Genomic DNA, 20,378 nt, shown 5'->3' with positions numbered 1-20,378 from the left:
GAAACAGCATTTGTGAAACTTCATTGTTTCAGGCTGAACATTAATGTCCCAGGCAGTTTAATAGATTTAGGAAATTTGAAAAAAGGTATATCCAGCATTGCAGATTGGGCTAAAAGGTGAACAAGTTTTACCACAAATCCCAGCTGAAACCTTAAACGAAAGCCCAAAGGACTTTACTGATACACTGTAAATAGCCAGTCAACTCTTAGAGCCTTAAGTGACGTCCGGTCTTTTGTTCTGACAATGGACAATTGAATCCAAGATGAACAGTTCCCAGGATTATGTGTGTGCTGAGAAGCATAAAGGGAAATAGAAGTGTTCGAGAGGTTAATTCAGAGACATGCTTACCTTCTAAACAAAGGCATTCAGCAGTACAGAACCTGATTAGGGACTCTTCAAGAAATACAAATAATGTCATTCATGTTGCATAAGCAGCTGGAACTATGCATGGGTACACAGTTAGAAAATAATAATGAATGCACTTTCTTCTCTCTGCTTTCTTTTTTTTTCTTCTTTTTGCTCTTTGAGTAATGGCCTCTCTGTCCAGTGATCTCTTAGGAACAAAGCCAGATAAACAGCTAGCAAGATGATTGATTAAGAAGATGTTTTGTTTCCATTGACTATGTGATCACTCCAGGCATTCAGCAATCTAATCTGTTAACTCCTGCATCAGTAAGTATGCTATAAATCAGGATTAAAAAAAAAAAAAAAAAGCATAAATGCCTAGTAAGGAAACTTCATATTCTTTAGATGAAACTAATTAAGAGTGTGGATTTCGTTAGTGATAGGACAGCTCTGAAATACCATTCATAGTTATTCATCTGTGCTCTGGTACCCAAAGATAACGCTTCCAAATACCATGGTAATAATAGGATAACCAGGTTGAACGAATATCCGAAGTAGCATGTCATCTGGGGTTTCAATATTTACATGTGATGCTACTTAAATGAGCAGGCAGTGATGAAGAATACAAGATTTACTAAGCTGTCATAAATCTTCCACTCTTATCATGATCATCAGTGCATTTGTGTATGTCATCTACAAGCGGCTGCTTTTGTTTATGTCCAGCAGCATCATCATCTTTGCCAAATCTATCTTTAAGCATCTTAATCTATCTGCTAGTTTATTTGCTCTTTTAATTTCTTTTGGGGCATAAGAAAACATCCCATCCATCCCTTCTGATTTTTCCCGAGTCCTTCTGAATGCCTCCCTTGCCATTCTCCTGATCTGCAATATTATGGCTCCAATCATAAAGAGGATCTGGTTTCCAGAGGAAATGTGTGGCCTATGGTTCAGTATGCAAGGAGGAACCTCCATTATAGTCTTGGCCCCTCTACCTGCTGGGTAAAAATCCTTTTCCTAGAACTCTGCATCCCTTCACAGCTCTCACCGTTAACATTCTGCGATTTCAGCTTTGGCTCTGTGAGAAGGTATCCCGATGTCCGATTAGCACTGCAGTTACTTGGAGATTTTCTTTCTTCGTATTTCTTCAGAGCTCGGATCAATGAGAGTACTAAAGCTAACAGCCTACAGGGGTAGGTTGACAGCCGTTTATGGTGAAAAGCCCTCAATTCAAACTGGCAAGCAAAAGCTGAAACTACAAAGGCACATCAAGTTGCTCAGACTTATGCACATACACATGGGCTACAGAGAGAAGTGGAAAGTGGGTAGACAGTGGTTTAAATTGTATCATGTCTTGGAAAATAAAAGCTAAGGAGATTCTGCTGCATTTCTTCATAAGGGCATGATTCAGCTTCCCTTACTCATAACAAGCATCGTCTTATTGGACGAGTGACCACATTGGATCAGCATTTAGCAAGTAGACACTGGCCCAAAAAAGGAGATGAATAGCTTTGTCTGACTCACACAGACTCCAAGGAAAGTGAATCTCATATAGATGAACCAACTTCTGGAGCAACCTGTTGCGCTTCAAATCAGAGCAGAGTTTATTGTTTCCTCAAGCACTGTGGTGGAGAGTGAGCAGAGACGTGGGACCATCAGCTCCCTTGACTTCTCTGCAAGACTGTGCACGTGGTCACAAGGGAGACTAAGTGCTTTTGCTTCCTTAATCTTCCTCTTGAATACAAGACACCGGAACAGAAGTCTCTCCCCTGCTGATTCCCTGATTTTTCTTGAATCTTACTCTTTAGGAGCAGTGTAATGGGACCTCTGTCTGTTCCTGTGATGAGCATACCATAACGATTCATTCCCAATCATTTCTTGATTCAATGAACTGGCTCCCTTTTTTTCAACTGGCTATTCACCATATCACCATATCCTGTGGCATATCCCCAGCTCCAGTGTCTTGAGCCTCACCAGCAACAGCTTTTTAGGCTGTTTTACCTGATCAATCAATGTAATCATTCAAAATTCAAGATATGTTGCTATTATTAGCAGAGTAGCTCTCATAGTGTTTTTTTCTGTTCCTTGAGTACACAAGTCTTTCTGATTTAGCTACCCACAGTAGACCTTTGAAATTCTATATTCGTAGGGAAAGAGAAAGGGAATGAACTCATACAGAAGGCCAGAGGATGTCTACACACCATTTTCTCTTTTTCCGGAGGGAGAAGGGGGTGAACAAGGTCTTCTATGATACTTGGACTCTCTGGTCCTATGCAAAGGAGTGAATCCCACTCCAGCCCAAGAGATCAGCATATCAAAACTCAGGCAAATGCTCTTTTTGACAGCAGCAAGTTGTCTATATTGTCATTGTAAACAAGAGGAAAAGGCATTCAGCTCTCATTTCACTGCCGTCTTGGTAGCAACAAGATTATAGCTCCTGTGATCAAGATTTGTTCCATCCCTTTTACAAACAAGCCTTAAAAAGTAATATGCGTAAAGAAATAATCCCACAGAAATAATGGCTATATAAAGAAAAGTCAAAAGCAGGCCTGGAATCAGCTAGCACCTGCATGGTTTAAATTACAGGCAAAAGTATAACAGTGCAAAATCAGCACACTGCAGTGGAAGAGGTGTGAGCTTGCGGGGACAGTGAATTTCCCCAGAGGGGCCCAATTACATTAACACCTGTGCAAAATTTCAGCTTGAAAATGCACAGCGGCCTTCAAAGAATCTCAGTGATATTTCAGGCTGTTCTCATAGTAAAAATCATATCCTGCCACGGACATGACTCACTTAAAATGAACCCAAGACCAGATCAAAATTTCAAACAATCTCAAGTTCTGCAGTGTTTCAGGGTTTCCACTGAGGATGTTAGAAAAATAAGTCTTTTGATAAGCTTGCCTTTGACAGTGATTTCCATCTCCAAAACACTCCTGCTGTTCTTGGATATAAGATGCAACTTTGATTTGCATCTACTTAGATTTGCATCTACTTATGACCACGGTTTCAGATTTCCCAAATCCTTATTCTAGCTGGCTGCTTTGAATTTTGTCACACTGTCATTCATACCTGTGTTGAAACCCGCCCAGAGCAGCCTTGCACAGGGCCACTGATTCTTCAGGACTATCAACAGCAGCAGCCACTGTCAGTGCAGCACTTGCAGGCTTGGGGTATTGGGCAGGTAATGGTGACATAAAGCAAGGAGAGGTCAAAATGGGAGTTCTATATGTAGAGTATAGTACTTCTTGCGTGAAGTGACATAGGAGTTATACCCACACCCTCTTGAAGATTTTTAGGGCTACTATCATTGCATTGTCTGTTTAGGATTAATCTGTGGCCTGAATATAGGCATAGAGCATAAGAATTGTCTTTGCTGTGGATATCCTTCTCCAGCTCCAGGTGGATGAGAGACATAGGCCCTCTTTAATACAAACGACAGTGTGGTCACACCACCACCTGAGGAACTGTACATAATCCAGGTACAAATCCCCAGGCTGGGTCTGAGTAAGCAAGGAGCAATAGGAGGAGATTTGGAGGGCAGAACAGCTGGTGGTGAGAAGCCAGCGCTCAAGTTATACACATTTCAAGGATTTTGCTTTAGACTGCCTCCACTTTGGTCTCCTGGACTGAATGCACCTTAGCAGATGGAGTGCGTCAGGTGTGCCCATCTTCTGGGTTAATTTCACTCAAGAAGAATACAGTTCCAGTTTTCCAAGACTGCTCTGTGATGTGAACTGAAGCATGTACAGGGAGATTCAGTTCTGATCTAAAAGAAAATGCTAGTGTCAACGTGACATTAACTGAACCTAAGATTGTTTCTTGACACTGAGGCACACACACAAAGTATCATCCATTTCCACACTATTATTAAACTCTTTTGCCATTCAAAACAGACTGGCTGTGTGCAAACTGCTGCTGGGAATGGTGCTTTGCCTGTGCTTACATCTGAATACTACCTGGGAAATTCTTACACTGACGTGAGCCAAAAGCATGCCAAGAGCCATTCCGAAGTTGTAACTTTTAAATAGTGTAGACGACAGAGCTCAAGTCATATTCCAGCTCCTGGAATATGTCAGTCGGCACTAATACTGATACGGACGTTGCCTTGTATCACAGTATCCCCTTTAGAGTGCTCCTGACATCAGGTTGCAATACTAATGCCCTGATACAAGTCTCATAGCAAAGTCACGACCGATCCTGAAGACGTGGAGAGTGGTGAATGTCGCGTTCCTCAATTCATTGGACCATGCAACACCAAGAACAGTATTTGGCTTTTAGTAACAAAGCCATAACTAAAAAGTTAAAGTATTAACTGTGATCTGCATAGCCCTGCCTAAGCTCTGTTCTTTCATTTTAGAGGGATTATCAGAAGGAATAGCCTGATCACCTAAAATCAAGAACAATCAGCTCTTAGAGTAAGTTTGCAGGGTCTTTAGAAAAGTGGGTGGACTCAACTAGTTGCAAATGCCTCTTTTTTCTTCTCTTTTTTTTCCCCAAGCAACAGTCATTTCATCAGATTATCTCTGATAGGAAAGACTAGGATGTGCATCCCTGGGGAAAATGCTGCCTTACAGACATTTGTCGCAGATGTTTGTCCTGTGCACAGCAGAATGTGTCCTCTTCTCCCAGCTTTTTCTTACTCCCTTCCTCCTGCACACAGGACAGCATGACAGTTTCCTTCTGATCCCTTCTGTGCACAGAGTTTTGACTCCTGGAATCACAGGCAGCAAGGTGCACAGTCTCAGTCCACAGTAACACAAAATGACCTTTATCTCAGTATGCTTAAAGCTAGGGGCTCCAAGGGCAACAGATGAAAAGTTCAGATTCAGCTGAATATATATATTTTACAATGTCTTTGAAGTGTGGCATGCTGAAAGTATTGATGGCACCATTTTCTCAAGTGTACACATGAACCAAATAAAAGAGTTTTTTTACAGAGCAGACAGTCTGAATGCCATGATTGCAAGTACTGTATTCGGAAAGGAAAAAAAAAAAGAATCTCAGACAGAAGTCAGGTATCCATAAAATGAGAAATGAAAGAGTGTTGCATAAAAGTTGTTTTGACCAGTGCTTTAATTTTCAGGTTCTGTAAATAACACAAGAGGAGAAATTCCACACACTGTGTTGGACTGATAGATAAATTTGGAGTTCTTCCAGGAAATGATGGATAGACCCTATTGTGAACTGCACTAGCTTAGAACAGAAGAGGAATGAGCCCAGCTGACAGCTCTGCCAAAGATTTCTGCTGTGACGTCAGGTGGTCCACTTAATCTCTTGCTACCTCAGCTTCCCCTCTCTAAAATAAGGATGCTGACAGATTATTTTTGTTCTTCATGTTGTGAGTGGTCTATCATGTACTTGTACAGCAGCTGGCACGATGGACCTAACCCAGACTGGGAGCCTGGGGCTGAGAGTACACCGGAAGAAGTACCGCTTCATTTGAAATACCACTAAATACCCAGACTGCACCCTTACACATGCAGCACAAAGTAGGGCAGTAAGCTGTTTTAAATTAGGCTGCTTCTCCTGTTTTTCTCCCTTCAGCCTCCACCCAGTATCCTGCAATATTTAGCAGGCTTAGTTATCCACCCAGCTTTTAACTCAGGGTAGTTAACACAATGCTATGCAATCATTTAACCCCTATGTCTGTTTAGTTTGAACTGCCACCGTGCTGGAGTCTTACCTTCCCCTCGTCCCCGAGGGCATTTTAAGGCAGATGCAACCAGAACACTTTGATTTCTTCTAAATAAAAACATTGACTAACTCTGCAGAGCAAGTGGCTTTTCAAGGTACTGGTATATGGCAAACTCCTTAGCACTCCCATGTCAAGCACATCTCCAGGGATATATTGTCAGAAGGGGCAGACGGAACAGGTGTGTGATGAGATCGTATATTTTACAGTTTCCTTTGGATTTCTTTATTTTCAGGAAAGACTAGGTCATGCCTCATATCGCTCTTCCCTCTTTGTTATTAATTTGAGTAGCTCCTATCATGAGAGAAGCCTGACTTCTGAGTTCTCAAAATTGGAAAAAGCACATAAATTACATGTACCGACCACCCTGGGGTTTCCCAGATTGAAATGACCATTGCTGCAACTGTTGCCATCAAGCATTCCCAGACAAGCTGTTAGAAATGATGAAATACAGACCCAGACAAGAAATGCAAAGGCCAGACTAACAAGAACAAAAAGGTCAGCCCAAGTGATGAAGAAAGTCAGGCATCCCCAGGGCCAGGGCTCAGGCTAAAAGTCTGCCCCATGGCTTGCAGAAGCCGGCACTGGTAGGCCCTGCCCTCAGTGGGGAATTTCCTGCATCCTTCCACCACCCCAGACCGTGGGCATGAGGGTGTCCCCACTCTTCCCGGTAGCTAATAACAGTTATATTTAGACCCTGTTGGAGAAAAAAAGTGAGTATGTGAGGGCTGCAGAAGGTACTGAGGGATGACAGTTCCTGGCAGCGGTAGCGTCAAAAGGCAATGCCATTAAACCTTGCAGCACCTACTAAACCTCCAGGAGAAGAGGTCAGTGGTTCATGTGCTCTGTGCGGGCAGTGAGGCTTCCTCCCTCGCCAACCACACACTCCTCAGCCAGCCTGGGGGTGAGAGGAGCTGCTGAGGAATCAGGTGTTGGTCTGATAACAGTGCTTATCACACAGAGCAGGACGGGGGGACACTGTGGGCCTCCCCATCCCAGCACTACATAGACCCCTGCCTGCTCTCCTCAGGCAGCCTCGTTTCCTTTCTACAAATAACTGACTAGCCCCATGCCTGCTGCCACCACCCCATAAGGAGCACGAGGGAGTGGTACAAGCGATGCTGTCCCAGGAAGGGGCACGGCAGGCAGGCTCTGCATGGCTGGGCTGCAGGATGGAGCTTGGGACTGGGTCAGCCACGAGGCAGGAGCACAGACAGCGTGCTGCGACCGTGGAAGCATCGCTGCCATGTACGTCATCACAGATGTGCACTATTGATGTACTGCTAATTTCCAGCTCCTTTCTTCACCCGCTCTTTCCGTTCCATCCTCAAAAAACACCTGGCATTTCCTTCCTACTCCTCCTTTTCCCTTCAGAGTCCGCAGGCTCCTATTACCAACCTATTCTGGACCCTTAAATCTGCCTTCTAACTGTCTTGCACCTCTGTCCGCCTATTTTAGGTTGAAATTCTCCTCTAAACCCCACCTTTACAGCACAATGAAGCCCTCGGTCTCAACATCCTTCCAGGCACTGCTGGAACAGTCATAGTAATAAATAAAAATTTTAATTTAAAACAAAATCATTTTCTGTTGCTGCTACAAAATAGTCATCCCTTGTACTTCATGAAAGGCAGCACCTGCAAATGCCGCTATATCAGGCAATTGTTAAAGCATTTTAAGCATGGGTAGTAATTCTGGGTTTTCCTTATTTTTCTTACCTATATAGCTTCATCATTTTTATACTGTCTGTGAATTATAGATTTTTCTTTCCAGATGTCAGCACACCCTTCAAGGGGCTGAGGCAGTTAACAATTAAAGTAATTTAGCTTGAGACTTAGTAAGGCTTTATGGTTTGTGGGAATAAATGCATATTTGACATAATAGCCAAAAAAAAATTGTAAAGAAACAATCAATCAGGTTGGCTTAAGAGATTCCCGTCTTCTCCCTCCCTCCTGCCACTCCTCAAAAGCAATATAATGTAGTTTGGATCAAATAAAGTGTATCACTCAAAAAGAAGTTGGTTCATTTTCAAGTATTTACTTCTAAAGCTTTTTTCACAATTTAAGGTTAGAAACACGATATCATTTCAAAACAGGAATTCAGATCATTTAATTCAGAAAATCTTTAAAAAATAATCATTTTTCTCTGTTTTCAGAGGTCAAGTTATTTGCTCAATTTAACCTGAACCAATACATCTTGATGCTTTGAAATGACTTATTTTGGTGAACAAGTTACTACTGACCACAGGAATGCTGCCATACTCTATCCAGGCCTGGAAGCAGAGCTGAGTGAGCCAGATCCGAGGCTCAAAACGCCTTGGGGTACACCTGGGTGGGAGGCTGCAAACTCTCTGCACATTCACCCCGCAATGATGTCATGATAGGAGCCAACGGCAGCAGCACAACGGCTGCATCAGCAAAGCGTCACGTCTGAACAGATATGGTGTCCCCCAAAAGGCTCTCTTGCTACATAGCACAAAAGGAAAGGGAAGTAAGGGACTTTAAAAGGTTTTTAACATTTCTAATCACGATCCATCTTGTGGCCTTCTCCTTTCACTGCCAGCGCAAGCTGGGAGGCGGCAATAGGAGGGGAAAACCCCGGAGGGCACGGAGGAGCTTGCTCCGGGCAAGGCACCGTGTCGCACTCATGCGACCACAAAGCCTCCCAGCCGACTCACCTCAGAGTGAGCTCCTGGCCTTCTCCGCTGGCCTTTTCCATGTACAGATATTCTCTCTCAATCTCTGTGCCATACCTCCGGCCCTTTACATCTATCACAGTTCTCTCAAACTGCCCCTTCTCCTCTGGCGTGTCTATGTGCTCTCCCTCCCTCTAAAAATGAGAATAAACGGTAGAAGCAACAACAACAGAAAAAAATCAAGGAAAAGGCAGAAGAGGGGAGTGAATAGCTATTTTCTGTCTGCTGAAGGAATACGTCCCAGTGGAAAAACATAATAGCCGCTATACAATTAACGGAGAAGAGATTCCTGGTTTGAATGCTCAGCATACATATGTCACATCGTCTTAATGTTGACATTTATCTCAACACAGCCTTTGAAGAAGGAAAGTCCAGAAAATAAAACAATATATTCTGAAGGCTGCTAATCCCGTGGCTGCATTAAACGATGCTTCTGGACTATCTAAAGTCAGCATGGTTTCTGGCGATGTCAGGTTCGTTAGAAAGCTCTTCCCAATTGCTAAACAGCAGGAGTGGTGCACTGTGACATTAGCTAGCAACAGTGGCGAGCAATCACCTCTTTTACACAGCTGTGTGTGGGCATGATTAAAAAATAAATAGCAGATCCATTTTCCAACTGCTACTAAGACAACAAGGAGAAGAGAAATAGTTCCAAAAGTAGGAAAAAATCTTCCCTTTTGTTCTAGCCAAGTTAGTTTTTCTTTGATTTTTTCTAATGTGTAAGACACAAACATTGAGGAATACATCCTTTAGACAATGTATAAAGTGGAAGAAAAAAAAAAGATTGAAAAAATATTTTAAAATGACTAAGAATCTACTCTGCCCTTAGTTCAGGTATGAGAGGTCTGTCTTGGGAGAGGGCGTGTAAAGATTTATGGCGCCAGACTGAATGTCCTCACTGGGACTGATCAGGCTATTCCAGCAGAACAGATTTTCCGTTAGAAAATGTGGTTACCTCTAGATTGATACGTTCTGTGAAAATATGTGGAATTTTATTACATTTTTGCTGGGAAAAAAGAAGAAAATGTTTCTAATGTCATTAAAAGTTTGTTATAGTGAAAATACTTCAGGTCTTATTTCAACTTTTATACTCAAAATTAATCTCTTTAGTGTACATATTGGTATTATAATTAATATTATATATATTTACTGTCTTATGGTAGAATACTTTAAAACTTAAACTTCTAATTAATTAAACTGAAATACTGGAAACTTCATTCTGTGAGAGCGTCTGTGTTTCATATTTTGATTCCACTTCGGAGTAAAAAAGCAAATATGGTTTTGGAATGTCAACATTCCTTAGTATAAAGTTCCCTTTGGCAAACAATTCTGTAAATTAGGCACCAACAGGTGCAGGGGTGTATATACAGGGATTAAAACATTTTCGTAATCAGGAATTTGCCTAAATCGATAATGCTTTTGTAAAGTCGCAGCCTACAAGAATCTTCAGGCATTTAAATCTCTCACTAAATCTGACCCAGGGAGGCTGCCTCCTGCAGTCATTAGGTGCTGTCCTCAAGGTAAAAGCCATTTCTGCTGGTGGCAGTAGTTGCACCAATGGAAAAAAAGAGGCCCCTCACCGGTGCACTGTCCTCTCCACAGCAGCCAGCAAAGTACAACCCAGCCATAGACCATCTGCCTCACTTTGTGGACTAGAGTCCCTCAGAGCTGGGTCACTGGGTTTTTGTGTACCTGTTCTGTGACCAATTCCACACAGCTGAGCTTATCTGAGTGGAAAGAGTAATGCACAGAGGCTGCACTTGAAACCCTGGGACTGGGAGCCAGACTTTGAAGAGCATAGATGGCCAATTCTCACTGAAAATAGTGCAAATTCAGCCCACAAATGCTTTTACAAATGTCAGGCTTCTTGTATTAGATATCAAAATAAAATGTGTGAGGCTTATGACGCATTCTCAGACTTGAAAAAGTAACTGAGTCAGTTAAGTAAGTTTTCACTAGAATTTTCTCAGACTTCTGAGTGCACTTTTCTATTATATTCACATACTTATCTTGTTTTAGATAGCTGGAATGTAATTAACCATCTGGAAATTCATCTAGGGAACTTGCTACTATTTTTTTTCCTAATGATACAGAATCTTTGACAATCACTCATACGGTCAATAACTCAGCTGTATGTCTTAAATGACAGCATACTCCCTACCAAACTGATTGTAAAGCATACTGATAGGCTTTCCACTCCCCTGCCCAAATGTGTGATGTAGCATTTACAGTTATACCTAGGCCTGACAGCATAAGGTCCAATCTAAGCTTCAATGTGACCTTCAGCAGCCTTCTGGGCTGCTGGATGGGGACCATAACACCTAAAATGTCATTATGCACCTACGTTCAGGTAACAGAATCCCAGCTGGACGTCTATGATAAAAAGTGTCTATTCTCTCCATCTGGCTCACCTATCACTGCACAGATGGATACTGCCATCAGAACCAGTTACGATTTTGCTGAATCAAGCAAGCTGAGATGCCACTTTCTTACTTGCCTGAAAAAGGTCTTAAATCAATTGGGGAACCAGCAAGGATCACAAGGTATAATTTCCATAGCTGGCTGGTGGCAAAATGTGTTGTTCTGGGTCATCTCTGCCCTGCAGTCCTGAGTACAATTTCTGCTTACAAAACTGTCTTGTTGAAAACAGGCAATAGGATAGTCCTAGCAGCACGGACCGTAGCGCCAGCTAACCCTGTACGCATCATAGGTGAGTCTATGTATGCATCTCAGTAGTTATGCATGCATCATAGGTGAGACTATTCATGTAAGTGTCCACAGGTGAGCTAGGTGCCTGCTACAGTCAGTTGAAATTAGGACAGCGCTAGATACCAAATGCCATTTGAGATGCCATAGCGTATGCCACCTGAGTACTTTGCTGCCTATCTATCTACAGAGGTTCAGCTCTCCCACACATATTGTATTGCATAGACCCTTGTACTACCTTGCATTGTTGTATTACCCTGGGACCCTTTGCAGATGTCCCAGAGACTTAACATGCCTCTGTTGGCACTTAGGTTTTTTTTGCGTGGGGAGTACAATTGGATTATGCTGCCATTTAAAGGAGTCTGTGGGGCCTAGAGAGCAATGCAGCTGACTAGCCAGTGGGGATAGGATTCAGTTGTCTAAACATAATGATTTGATATCATTCAGAAGAGCCTAGGGTGTCTGAAACATTTTTGGGAAGGAAGGATGTGGCACAGGGTCTATGAGAAAACTACAGCCTTCTGGAGCAGCAGCTAGAGGCCAGGCAGAAAACCTCAAAGCACCTAAACTGACATTAAATACCACTCTTGAGAACGGCACCCCTCCTTCAGAGCTTACCTTAGAATCAGCTGAAGTGGTATGGAGGCTCCATTTATCATACTGAGTAGGTAGGTCTCCACCAACCCAAATAAAAGCTTGACTGCCTAACACACCTGTAGACCTCTAAATGTAGATGTCTGAGTCTGAAGATGGAACATTGCAGACCCCTCAGGAGATGTAGTTGCCTAAAAGTAGACATCTAGTAACATTTGATATGATGTAGTGGATCTCACCCAGTCTCCAGTTGCTATTCCAGAAGCACATGAAACTTGCTTGAAATACCATGCCATATCTGCAAGCCCCACGGTGTGTCTCGGTAACCTTCAAGCATACAAAAAAGCACTAAAGGCCTATGTTTAGATATCTAAAACCATTCCCAAAGCTACATGAGATAACTCTCAAACTGAATGACTGTACTATGAGAGAGTATATTGGTTCAGTATAGCTGCTGTTAGAGTCAATAGCATAACAGCCATTCTTTTTAATATTATTTTCTTCTTGTATCTTCCATCTTTTTGATCAGAAATAAATGCAGACAATCTGGACTAATTCCATCAATGTAAACCATGATAGCCTTCCTCCAATTCCGGCTTTGCCAGAAATTTAATTTAAAAATACTTCCATATACAGTACGCATCACTTCTTGTAAGGTCCAGTTTGATTTTAGTTTAAGTGACACTTAATCGTTGTATCATTATATCATATTCATCAGTACTATCTGGCATTGCCTTATTCAGGATCTTTATTTCCCTTTATTTTTTTCTAGTATAAAATTATACTCTTTAATGTTCACTTGTATTACCCCATCTATTTTTAATTTAACCCATGACTGACAGCTATCTATTGTTTCCCTAAAATATACCACAATTTACTTACCCCAAAGAAAGTGAGGAAAAAAATAAACCCATACTATTGAAGATAGTCAGATGCTTAAGCTTCATTTTGGATTTTTTTTTTCTCTTAAAGAATCGTAAAATCATTCTTAGCGAGCATGCCGAAGAGGAGAAATTAGATATATGGCCAGAGTTCATCAAAAACACCTTGGAAATGTAGTGGGGCTGTATTATTACACAGTGCTCCTGCTTGCAGCCAGCATATTTTCTCTTTATTTTAAAGCAGAGTTCAGGCTGCACGTATCTCTTTTTGAGCCCGCCACCGTTCCTCTTCAGTTTAACTCTTCTTTATACAACGGCATTTTTCCTGTCACTAGGTTTTGTTATTGTCTTCCCTATAGCTTGAAGGATTTATTAGTTTGTTTGCTTGCTTTTCTCATCTTTTTTGTTCATTGCCAGATGTCAAATCTAGGTGAAATTACATCTAAAGTGTATACAGTTGTATAACCTCTTTTGACTACAAAGAACCAGGGCTTATACCTAAGCGTCTTAGATGCGTCTTCTCTATCCAGCACCGTACTTTCTGCAACGTTATGCATTTCTGAAGCAGCCACATCTCAGAGACTCAGTCCTCAGCCAGGATGAATCCATCTTGACAAAATCTAGAAGTGCATTACTAGAAAAGTACAGTCCTAGAAGACTTTCCATTTCAGGATTTTATGTTAAGTGGGAGGTAAAGAATCTAAAAGGCTATAATCATAGCAGTAACAAGACCAGGGGGCAGGCTTGAGGACGAACCCACAGCAGTCTGTGCTATCTAGTTGGTAGCCTGGTCCTGGCACAGCTCTGGCCTGTGCCAGGTTGCACACTCCACACAGCGGGCGCACGAGGCTTAGGCACCTGGATGTGAGCTGTGCCATGCCATTTATTATCAAGCCAAGAAAACAGGCCCTCACCCATTTTATTTGCTAGTAAAAACATTACCTTAGCAACCAAATCAGTGTTTTGCAAAGAAAGATCTGGAAAAGCCTCTGAGCAATTGCTTTGTCCAGATCACTTACTAGTCACTGCTTCTGGTGGGACTTATTTTGCATGCTTTACACGCCAAAATGCTTTGTTCTACTAATGCCTAAAGAAATACTGAGACCAGAACTGAGTGTACTGTAACCTTTCTATGCAGAAGCAGCCATCTTGATTTCTTCAAACAAATCAGGTTTCTATTCTTTATCTGAACATAAAAGTATTTCTTATATTCCTTCTCAACTCTCCCCGATACCTTAGACACATTCTTACCAAAATAGGCTTCTCCTCTGCTAATATCAGCTTTTCAGAAACTTTCATTCTCCATTTTTCTTTTTAAATCAAAGATATAACATTATCAAGGCTCAGCGGGGCTAGTCAAGTTATGCTGACCTCAAGTATAACCCAGCCCCAAATGTAGATTCACGTAACTGCTGGAAATATTTCTTATTGTACTAGAGGAGGAACTTTTAAACGTGATCATCCATAGTCTAAGTAATTAAGACAGCAAGCAGAAGTCCATATTGGGAAACCAACACAAATAAAGTGAAGGAACTATTTGTTTAATTTATCATAGTTAATCAGTTTTCTGTGCCTCCACTTTCAGAGTGCCCAAGCAGCAGCTTGTCACTGAGCACATCCTCCACCGTAACGGTTCATCTTCTATTCCTCAGGCTCAGTTAAGCAGTCTCAGATAGGACACCCAGAAATTGTCATCACTGATATGTTAACTCTAGGATAAAGTTTAATATTAAGAGTGTGCATGGGCAGCTTTAACAATATGTTTTATTTGCATAATTTAGTCTTAGCCTGACCTACCTGACTCAGTCCTGTCACATCTTACACCATGTAACCTGTCTGGCTTTATATCCAGTCCCTCCTCATTCAAGCTGTCACCTTTTATACCACTCTTCCCACTTGGTGAGTCTCCACGCATTAGGGTTCATTTACCAGCTGTGCTGATGCCTCCTTTGGGAACTCTTTCTTCTCCCTGGCCCTCTCCATATCACTGAGTCCTCTCTTAACTTTAAAACTTTCCTATTCACTTTAGCTTATGATTAATGTGAAGTACCGTTTCTGTTCTTCGTATTTCCCCATCGTTTGCAGCTAGTCTGCAAGAATACTTTTCTGGCACTTTTGCTGCTTTTGTATTCCAACTTTCTCTTCCTTCATCTCCGTCTCTGTCTTTGAACGTTATTTTCCTTGTCTAGCAGCACAGGTGCCTTTGTTACCCACTCATTTCTCATCTCTGTCCTACCAATTTCTGTTTAGTATTTTCACATATCATGTACTAAGGATGTGATGTAAAAAGAAATTGTGTTCTACATGGAAGGCATTTTCTAACTGCTACACTGGTTGCTTCATGTATTTGATGTTATTTTCTAGTCTTTGGAAAATCTATATAAACAGGAAAAAGAATATTAAGTGGAAACAAAAAACAACAACAACAACAACAAAAGAATAGGCTTTTTGACCACAAATGATGGAGCACAGAAAAGAAGGCGGCGGAGGAAGGTTTAAGTCACTTAGTAGCTGCCATTTCTGGGCAGGCTCTGCATGCATCCAGTCTTCTGCCAATGAGAAGAAGAAGGAGCTGTCGGGAAGCTTTGACCCAAGTCCTATTCCTATTGCTGTGATTCTCTATACCCGCATGAGACATAATTGGATGTCATTGTGCTACAGAAGAGGCACAAAGCAAAAGATTTGGGGAGCAGAGAATTATATCCTTCTTAATTCTGTGTACTTAAAATTATGGTTGCAATAAAAACCCAGATAAAAGATAACTACACATAAGCAGCCTTCAAAGACCCCCGGTTTCTCAAAGATGCAGTGACAAGCTGTGCACCCCGTTTCCACACCCAGCTCTGATGATCTGCCTGCAGAAATGACCGGTTGTACTGGTAATTATATAAATACATCAAAAGTGTTATCAGCACACATCTGTCCACATGCCCTTAAGCTTTCTACTCTCTAGATCAGACAGAAAAATCCTCAAATATTGTGATGGCAGCATATCCTTTTAATTGCATATATTCCTCTGAGATCCTTCTGACTGTTGACTAAACATTAATTCACTGACAAATTGACTTATATGTGCAATGTGCGTAGAAATGTATTAGAGAAAGTATGACTCATATCTGGCTTTTGTGTGAAAAATTAATGAATGTGAGAAGCAGGGAGCTTGACAGGATATGGAATGAATGCGACCTTCTTTTACACAATTTTTCCGTGGGTTGGACCCTGTACTAATCCTGAAAAAACACATATCATACATCTGGGAAGGTGTTTATATGAATTTAAGTTCTTTTCTTAAATAAACGATCAACCTTAGAAACTCTGTAATCATTGCTGGTCCTTGTAATCATGTTATGAAACAGGAAATTGGAGCACCCTATGCATTCAAAATCTGAAGTGAAGAGTTAACACAGGGAACATACATTATTCATAGACCATAAACTACACATTACCAGTACAAGAGAAAGCTATTTTCCCTGGTAGAGTAAAATAAGGCAGTCTGAAAATATGCAGCGGTATGCCACTTGGGTAGAGCCCCATGTTAAATGATCTGAGGGCTGAATGGTATTCTCCTGACTTCAGGATCTGTGCTGCAACCTCAGCAATGCCTGCTGCTGGAATGAGAGGGAGTTTGTTTCCAGTAAAGACTTTGGGATCGTGGACCATAATACAATTTGCTCAGTTTTGTATTCATGTTCTGTAATTATAGATGTGAAAGAGATGACAGAGGTACACGGTAAGCCTTTAGTCGATTTAAATTTATACTGGGAAACTGCAGTATAAAGAAGCAAAAAAATTCTTTGAAAATAAAACCTGAGGCAAATAAAACATGAAGTGAGGGCAGAGTTTTCAAACAACAGGACCAAATTACTTCTCACATCCTTTAAAATCAGACCTATTACTTAGGCATTCGCATCCAGATATAAAAGTTTAAATTAGGGTATCCTTATGCACTTGTGTCCACGAATGTGTCTTGCATATTTGGTTAATATCTACACCTATCTGAAGATCCCAATGCTGTATATCTAGGATATTGAAAGTTGTACTATGGGCCAGGGGAATAAGCTGGGATTCGTCTGAACTAACTTCATTAAAAGTTAGGCATATAGTTTAAATTAGTCCTTTAGTTTCCTTCTGTAGTAAAGGGAGAAAGAGAAGCATTGCCAGAGAACAGTTCATCTCTCCCATATTTTTTTTACACTGTTTCAGGATGGGATGAACTCTTCTCTGAACATGCCTCACTCTGTATAGGCTATGGCTGGATTTAGATGTTTAGCTAACATTAGATGCTGAATTTGTACAAACTGAAGCTGGGTAAGCTGAATCCCTCCCAAAAGAACAAGGCTGAGAAGCAAAAGGTGTCACCACCCAGTTCACTTTTACTGCTGCGTTGTAGGTTTCCAACTTCTTCTCTTTCCCTGCATCATTCATCTAAATTGCAATTAGCTTACACAACAGGGTCCCTTGATCTTGTCTATATTTTCTGGACGCTAACACAGTAACGTCCAGATAAGGCTGGATACCAAGAATACTGTGCTGCCTTAACTGTTTAATTATGCAGTGCGTTTTACCTGTAGTGGTGATTAGAAACATATGCACTTCCCACACCAATTTTTATTCCTTTGTTACAGCACAGCTTTTTATGATCGAATTCAATATCTAAATAGGCTTTTACATCTCTGGAGGAAAGTCAGAAGGAACCGCCCATGCTTCAGATGGACAGAAGCTAGATGTGAAAAAATAAGCATTCTGTTATAGGTCACAAACATATTAAATAAAAAACAGAAAAGAAAAAAAAAAGAAAAGCATGGCAATAGGCTTGCACAGCCTCACAGCAGTATTTTCAGCACTACTTTTATCCTGAGTCCTGCTCTTGAGCAATAACAGTTAATGGAACTCCTGTGTGTCTGCTATTGGAATTATATGAATAATGCAACATGATATTCATTTGCTTTTTCCATCCCACCATTCTTCCGCTAAGCCAGCTGCCAGCTTTAACTGTCATTTCCAAGGACCTAAAGATCAGGTGGGATTATATACTCAGGCTTTTCTGATTAATAACTGTGTGAATCAATAAGGGGTAAGCCATTTAGCATAATATACCTATGAAATAATACTAAGTTCCCAAGTTTACAGCAGCTCAATTTTTAGTTCCTATTTCTTATGTGTCTTGGCATAGATGTGCCCATTAAAGCTGGCTAAAATGCCATGGATAGGGAATATATAAGTTATGATGAATTATGTAAAAATGCTTTTTTCTCACTTGGACAATACATATACATTCTTCAAAAACTTGAAGATTTTAACCATGTTATTTACAGGCTTTCAGTTTTTCAAGCATGCCAGCAATTTTTGAACGGAAGTCATGAAGGGGGAACCTCATTAATGTGGAATTAGGTACTACACTTTTTTGAGTCATGGCATTTTCTTTAGATCTCCTGAACACTGGTTTTTTTTTACCTCTCAAGCTCCATGATTTAAGATTAAAAAGAAATCAGAAAACAGCAGCTTTACAACAGTAAACACTTCACTGCTCAGCAGGTATTTGGACAGTGGAAATCTATCTGTTTCAGCTACTTATCTAGCTCCCATTCTAGCTCCATTCTCTCATCCAAACACCTAAGCAGTGGGAAATTAAAGATGGATAAAACAGATCCACTGAAAGGAACTGAAGTAAATATAGTGAACTAGAAATCCTGAATAAATACTTTAACGACTAACATACTAGTTACTCCCTCCTGCATCAATACCTGATGGTATTGACGCATCTCCAGCACAGCCTACACCAGCCTGCACAGCAAATGCACTTTAAGTTAGGGCTACAGACACAGTTAGCAAAGATTCCTACAAGAGACCTGAAAGAAAGACAGAGACATTTGACAAGACCGAGAACTGGTCAGTTCTGCTGTGATTTTCTCTTTCCGTCTCTCTCTTGCTGTTCTTGCTGCTTCACTGTTTAACATCTTTGTTCTCTGGGTGAACCCCAGGGATTTAATGTACCGCAACTAACAGCAATTCACTCCTCCAATTTCAAAACTTACACTACAGTTTTATAACTGTACTTGTGAAATGGGCGGGAAAAAAAAGCAAAGGTTGCTAACTAGAGATCTTGTTAGAAATATTGTTCCTAATTGGAGACTAGCATTAATGAACTAACTGGGACAAAAAAAGAGAGTGTTTGGAAGAGCCAGTTCCACAATGAACTGTCAGGCCTACCCTCGTCTCACCTAATTGAAATGTTACTGTTTCTGCTGCCTTTTTCTACTGAGTTGCCGTTGACTTCCAAAATACTTCCCACTGACAGATTGACATGTGGATTCTACATTAACTTCTGCTGCACTTTATTTTTATAAGGTTGTTTAGTATTTCTTTCTTCAAACACAAGAAATAGAACATTTTCACCTTATTAAAAGTGAAAACTCACCACATTTCAAACCATTTTCAAACCCGCTCAGCTTGGCCCACACGAACATATTCACACGCAGCTGCAGCCTACACCAAGTCAAGGATGTGATTGTTTTTTTCCTTCTAGAAAGGTGACGGCAGAAGTTGATGATGCAGGAAGTGGATTAGCTTGTCTTACCTCTCATTTTCAGGTATTTTGTGTGTTTTTCTTCTTACAGATTTTTAAACTTCTCAGTGGCAGTTTAAGGATTGCTGTTCTGCGTCTATAAAAATAAACTTTTGGTAACAAAGGAAATAACTGAAAAGTTAACAGTTTCTCCCAAGCTCCTTATATTAAATGATGCTACTCACTAGCATCTGCATCAAAGGAAATTATAATCCGATCTCCTGTGAGAAATAAAAAAGAAAACTGGTTACCCTGCCACAGACTTGACCTCTAGATGGTTCCCGGTGAGAGCAAAAACTCCACGTGGACTCTCTTCCTGGCTTTTTCCTTCCCCAAGTTCATTTCACAAACTATTTGCTCTGGAACAGCATGGATCATTCTTTCTTCTCCTAAGGTAACCAAATTCCCTTAGATCTCCAGGCCAGTTTGACAGAGAAGTGAGCTGCCTCTGCACAGAGCTGGATCCTCTTCTGCAGGTCTCAGCTCTGTCTACCCACAACGTTACTTTGGTGAAGCTCTGTCCGCTCACCCCTTGCTGCTGCTGCCGCCCTATGGGCCCCCAAGGAGAAGCTCACTAACAAGAGCTACGATCTGGGGGTTCCCTGGCTTTTTAAACAGACAGACTATAGGTCTGTGCTAGTTACCAGTCCTTCCAGGGCCAGTAGAAGTTTTACTATAGGTTTGAGTAGGACGAAGGTTGCTTGCTCGCTCCCTCAGTAGTACTCTCCGCACCTCGTCTTTTGGGACTTGCCCCCCATGCTCTGAGATTAAGGTTTCTCCATCGTGAGATTAGAAAACTACTGGTGTGTGCTGTTACACTCACGTTTCCTTTTGACGTGAAACAAGGGAAAGGAGGAGGAGGAGAGGAGGTACCATCCCAAGTTTAAGCCCGCTGTGGAACAGAGA

The sequence above is a fragment of the Struthio camelus genome, chromosome 1 (assembly GCF_040807025.1).
Source record: "Struthio camelus isolate bStrCam1 chromosome 1, bStrCam1.hap1, whole genome shotgun sequence".
NCBI lineage: Eukaryota > Metazoa > Chordata > Aves > Struthioniformes > Struthionidae > Struthio > Struthio camelus.
Note: the sequence above shows the minus strand (reverse complement) of the source record.